We start from the raw sequence: 6,339 nt of genomic DNA, 5'->3' as shown, positions 1-6,339 counted from the left end.
AACTAAACTATGGTAACGTTAATATCAAGGTAGTGGCTCCTCTACAGAATGTTTTGTGATATTATAGTACATCAGCTAGTAATACCTTGATATACTGTGTATCATAGATCAGCATGATTACTATATTCATATACCATGGTATGTACATGGGACTTTATGGTACCTAATACAAATAAAAAAAATATAAAAAAACACCATGATATTATGATCATGTTAGGATCCAAAAACATGATATTACCATGGTATCATGATAATGTTAAATTAATCTTAATTTTACTAATTAATGCAAGCCTTTACTCTCTCATTAACCCTTCATATGAAATCCTTTTATACTAATGCATTAATTAGCACTCGCAACTGATTGTATCTGTCCATTTGGGAAAATTTAACATAGAGGGATTAATATAATATTAATATCCTATATATTGATCCCAGAAATAATGTTTAATAAACAAATGATAACTTACTGTAGTTGATTCAACAGTTGAAATATTGAAAAACATACCAGTGACTGACCAGACATAATCTAAAAACACTATTGTACTGATCAGTGATCTCATCTGAATTTTATATCTTCAGAATGTCTTTGCCTTCATTTATTTTATCACATTCATTTCAATATATTAAGAACTCAGAAGTTATTAAACATTCAACATGTAATGACACAGCAGCACCACCAGAGGCAGCAGAGACATCTTTACATCAGCATCAGCTGCACAGCAAACAATGAACCAGTGACAGAGCTGAACATAACTGAACATGAGCTTGGACAGCCAGCAGCTTTCTGTTTTAAGAACCCATCAGAGACACCAAACCAGAGTTTAATAGACCACACATAGATGACTGATAACATGCACTGGCCCACAATTCTGCCCGTTTCTCTCACACCTGTTGACTGTATTGATCATTTGGTCTGAGACCCCAAAGGTCGTTTGTTCAAGCAGCGGATTACAACCAATATGTTAGGTTTTAAAACCAAGCAGCCTTATAAATGATACCAGTCTCCTTTGTCAAGTGTGTCGTCATCAAATTACCTTTGACTGTCATTACCATCGTTACCAATTAAAAAAGGAGGCGTGACTCATCAATTCACCAAACGTCGTTATCCAGGTGTGTTAATTATTTTATTTTATGTTTTTTTTTAGGTTCCACTCTGATTGTCGGAAATTAATTTGTAAGAGCAGTTTGATGATTTCTTTACAAATCAGTTGCAAAAGCTACTGAATGAATGTGATTTTAACAGTGCTGTAGCTTGATCATATTAGTAAATGCCCAGTGACTACCACACTTAGCATATTTTTACCATAGTAACTGTAGTTTTACTGTGGTAATGTTATTTTAGTTAAAGCACAGTAACACAACACTCACCATGCTTTTAAAAACTTTTTGTAATATAATTGTAATTCAATTTTTTTTGTCTTGCAGTTTCTTCAGATCACACACATCTCCATCTCCTACAACAACCTCTAATGTTCAACAGAGCTCACTTACTCTCTCTCTCTCTTTTTTGTTTCATGCGCATGTGCGGATTGAGTGTTGAGAGGAACGTGTGAGTGAGAACTCTGTTGTGGTGAGAGGGAACTTTTTTCTCTTTATTCCTGCTTTTCCCACAGTGTTTTAGTGTTGATTGTCTTAAAGTTTTGGTATAATTTTGTAGAGGAATAATTATTGTGTGAAGTATAAAGTGAGAGGACGCCGTAGGCTATCAACATAGGTGACTATGGTGGCGCCCGATCAAAGTTTTGACCAACATTCAAGCAGGCATGGCATCAAAGTTAATAGTTTGGTTGAAGATTGTGCCTTGGCTGTTGGGAAGGCTGACGGTTATGATATTGTGTCTGCCTCTCGAATGAATAGAGCTGTAGTTATTTACTTTGGCGTTATAAAGAAAGTGAATAGTGTTGTGCAAAGTGGAGTTGAAATCCAAGATACACTGCATCGTAAAATGCTTTGGGAACACCTTCAGCGTGACCGACTCTGAATCATGTGTTTAATCAGACCAATGGATGGCCAAGATGTCATAGGGGGGTGACGTCAGAGACCAGGAAGCAAAAAAGCACATGCGGTGAAACCGCTATTACCCTTCTGTCTTTCAGCAAACGCTCTGTGTGTGTCTGTACCATTTTCGTTTGTGAGTCTTATTTAGTGTTGTTTGTCCCTCCCAACAAAATGTCAAAAGCACCTGAAAAAAAACTAAACACAAACTGGATGTCCAGATTATATCCTTGGACAGCGAGAGACCACCGTAGTAATCGCTGGTTGGAACCTGACATCCGGGAAAGGAACACCAAAGGATTATGGTCAGTGTACACAATAATAGGATTAGAGTTACTCTGCTGATCTTCCGGTAATCAATGCAAAACCGAAAGCTATTATCAGGCTTTGGAACAGGCAAGCTCAACTGGGAACACTATGGCTGGGCGTAGCAATTCCATGATGCAGCATATACTCAACCTCTGTCTGCCTGATCGCCTGCTTCTGTGGATTTACCCTGTAAGGATGTTGTTTTATAGGTGCTACATCAACAACATCAATGTCGTGCACCCACACGGTTGTTCTGCCTGGCACATCATTAAATAGGGTGGGAAAAGCATACAGTAATTTGATTAAATCTTCAGACTGTTCACCAGACAGATGGCAAAGAAATTGTGAAAGATTTTGCATAACAGAAGAATTCTTCAGACGAGTAGAGGAAACCGGAATGTCATAGCTCATTAAGCCATCCTCCTCCAAGGAATAATTTGCCACTACACCCACAGTGGCAATAGCAGCAGGCAGCGGTGAACACTCAGACTGATCTGCAGTCAGTCCCAAGTGAGTTCTGTCTACATAAGTTTTAAGCCGGTTTACATGACACACACGGCTCTTGCATTTCCTATCAGGAGTAGCTACAAGAAAGTTTGTCTCATTTAACTTCCTTTCAACCAGGTACGGACCAGAGAATTTTGCATGGGAAATGGAACCAGGGGTTGGAAGTAGAACCAACACAGAATCACCAGGGAGTTTAAGCGGCTCGTTTTTCACAGCTCTTTTGTCAAAACGCGCCTTCATCTTAGTTTGGGCAGTGGAAAGATGAAGTTTGGCTAGACTTTGGGCTTTGTGCAACCTCTCCCGGATCGAAGTGACATAATCGTCTACCGGAATGGGTTTAGAACTTTGATCCAACAATTGTTCGCTTAACAACTTCAGAGGCCAACGAACTGTATGGCCAAACACAAGTTCTGAGGGGCTAAAGCCAAGAGATTCTGTGCCATTGGTCGGTCCATGGCAGCTATGGTGGCTGCGGAGAGACATTTGTGGCTGACCCTGTCCGATATGAGGGACAAAGACAGGGTCTGCCTCATGGACACCCCGCTTGTGTCGTCGGGCCTGTTCGGCGACGCCTTTAATGCCATCGTTAACAGGTACCAGGAGGCTCGTAAGCAGGCGACGTCGTTCCAGCGGTTCCTCCCTCATCGCTCTCTAATTCCGGAGGCTGCCCAATGGTCTCGGGACCATGGGTCGAACCGGCGCTCTGGATCGGGGGCCTCTAAGCCTAAACCGGATCTGCAGACTGCCTTAAGGCTAAGAGAGGGCTTATGAGGGCAGTCCCCTCTGGGGTGCAGTGGGTTACACTGCATTACACGGTGTCCGTCTCGCCTCAGTGCCCTCAGGAGATCGTCTTGCCAACCCTGCCGGAGTTACAGGGCACAGCGGTCTCCAGTGAGCACCACTCTCAGTTACCGCCTGGAAACAAACGGAGCTGAGAGGCTCGCCACCTCCGTGGAGGTCTCTAGAACAGCTAGTCCCAGGACTGGTTTGTCACGATCTAAAAGACGCATACTTCCATGTCTCCATTCTTCCCACTCACAGGAAGTTCCTGAGGTTCGCTTTTGTGGGCAAAGCGTACCAATATCGGGTCCTTTGCTTCGGCCTTGCACTCTCACCCTGCACTTTCAAGAAGTGTGTGGATGCAGCTCTGGCTCCACTGTGACTCCAGGGCATCTGCATACTGAACTATATCGACAATTGGTTGATTTTAGCTCAATCAGAGCAGATGGTGGTTCAACATCGAGATGTCGTTCTCGCCCATATGAAAGAGCTGGGGTTAAGACTAAACGCCAAGAAAAGTGTGCTTTCTCCATTACAGAGGACCACTTATCTGGGCGTGGTGTGGGATTCGACCATGATGCAGGCAAGAATGTCACCTGCTCGGACAGAGTCAATCCTCGCCACAGTCGCGAGAGTGAGAGAAGGCCAGTCACTCACTGTCAAGCAGTTTCAAAGACTGCTGGGTCTGATGGCAGCTGTGTCCAACGTGATACCTTTTGGCCTACCGTGGAGGTTGTGAAGCAGATTTGGAGAGTTTTTGACCAGGCTTAGGTGGACCTGTTTGCGACTCAGGAGACATCACACTGTCCCCTCTGGTTCTCTCTGACTCATCCAGCTCCACTGGGGCTGGATGCCATGGTACAGACGTCGCAGAGGATTCGTCTGTACGCTTTTCCCCGATCACTCTGCTCCTGGGAGTTCTGGAGAGAGTGCGCTGGCACGGGGTCCTGCTGCTGCTAATAGCCCCGTTCTGGCCGGGCCGAATATGGTTCTTGGATCTGATTTCCCTCCTCGACGGCTCTTCATGTGAGATTTCCATCAGGAGGGATCTCCTCTCACAGGCGGAGGGCACTATATTCCACCCCCACCCGGAGCTGAGGAAGTTATTGGTGTGGCCTCTGAGGGGGCACAACTCGTAGCTTCCGGTCTCTCAACCGAGGTTGTTAAGACCGTCCTCCAATCCAGAGCTCCCTCTACGAGGAATCTGTATGCCTTGAGGTTAAAACTTTTCACTTCTTGGTGCAGAGACCGCCAGCTCAACCCAGTTAACTGCCTGGTTGGTACAGTGCTGGAGTTTCTGCAGGCACGTTTCTCCGCAGGGTTGACCCACTCCACCCTAAAGGTCTACGTGGTGGCCATTGCAGCCTACCACGCCCCTCTCTGTGGCCAGTCAGTGGGCAGACTCCCCCTGGTTACACGTTTCCTCCATGGTGTGCTGAGGCTGAGGCCTCTGGTACGTTCTCGTGTCCCCACATGGGACCTGGTTGTGGTGCTGGAAGCTCTTTGTAGGCCTCCCTTCAAGCCTATCGAGGAGATCTTCAATCACCACCTCACTATAAAGACTGCTTTTCTGCTGCCAATATCTTCTCTTAAGAGAGTTGGGGACCTACAGGCCCTGTCTGTGGCCCCGTTCTGTATAGACTTTGCGCCCGGTCTGGCCAAAACTTTTCTTTACCCTCGAGTGGGGTATGTTCCTATGGTCCCCTCTTCTACACCACAGCCTGTCATACTCCAGGCCTTTAGTCCTCCTCCCTTCAGGGAGCCAGACCAGAAGAAGCTTAATTGTATGTCCACAGAGCTGCCCTATGGAGAAAGGCAGACCAGTTATTTGTTTGCTATGGTCCCCCTAAGAGAGGTCTCCCCACTACTTAACAGACCCTCAGTCGGTGGATAGTAGATGCCCTTTCTATAGCTTATGAGTCCTCTGGTCTCCCCTCTCCCCTGGGGGTCAAGGCTCACTCCACCAGAGGTGTACTGGCCTCCAAGGCCTTCTTAGTGGGTGTCTCTATGAGAGACATCTGTGATGCTGCAGGTTGGTCCATGCCCTTAACCTTTGTCAGGTTCTATGGACTAGATATGCAAGCCACTCCAGGCTCTTCTGTTCTCTCGCCCTAGCCGTGTAGTTTCCCACACTAGGCAGAGATTTGTAAGACTGGCGGCGTGGGCATTCTCGTTCCCAAAGCGTTTTATGACGCAGCTCGAGTTCTTGAAGAGGAACGTCTCAGGTTACGTATGTAACCATGGTTCCTCGAGGGAACGAGATGCTGCATCACAGTGCCACACTTCCGGTATCTCTGCCGGCGCTTGCTTCATTCCTAGAGGCTACTGCCGGTTTCACCGCACATGCTTTTAAGTTTCCTGTTGTCTGACATTTATACAAGAAACACACTAATTGCTTGAATGAAATTGACTGGGAGAAAGATTGGAAAGGAGAAGTGTACCTCTCACATTTGAGCTCCATAAAAGGCCATTCTTTTTGCAAAAAGTTTTTTGCCAATTTCATGTGAAATAAAGCAAATGATATCCGGTAGGTTATTAGTTTTAAAAGCAAAATTTGAAAATTTAATTTTGTTTTTCTAAATCTACATGCTCATGTGTTATTTTTATTTTATTTTTATTTTTTGGCCTAGAACAGAAAATTGGGCAAAGTCGATTTATTCACTCTATTCGAACAGAGAATGGGCAGGAATTGAAAGCGCCCACAAGTATCAGGAAAAGGGCTGTACAATTCTATGCTGAGTTATATAG

Source organism: Cyprinus carpio, chromosome A6, assembly GCF_018340385.1.
Source record: "Cyprinus carpio isolate SPL01 chromosome A6, ASM1834038v1, whole genome shotgun sequence".
NCBI classification, from domain to species: Eukaryota; Metazoa; Chordata; class Actinopteri; order Cypriniformes; family Cyprinidae; genus Cyprinus; species Cyprinus carpio.
The sequence above is the reverse complement of the archived record's forward strand: the minus strand, read 5'-3'. Positions refer to the sequence as shown.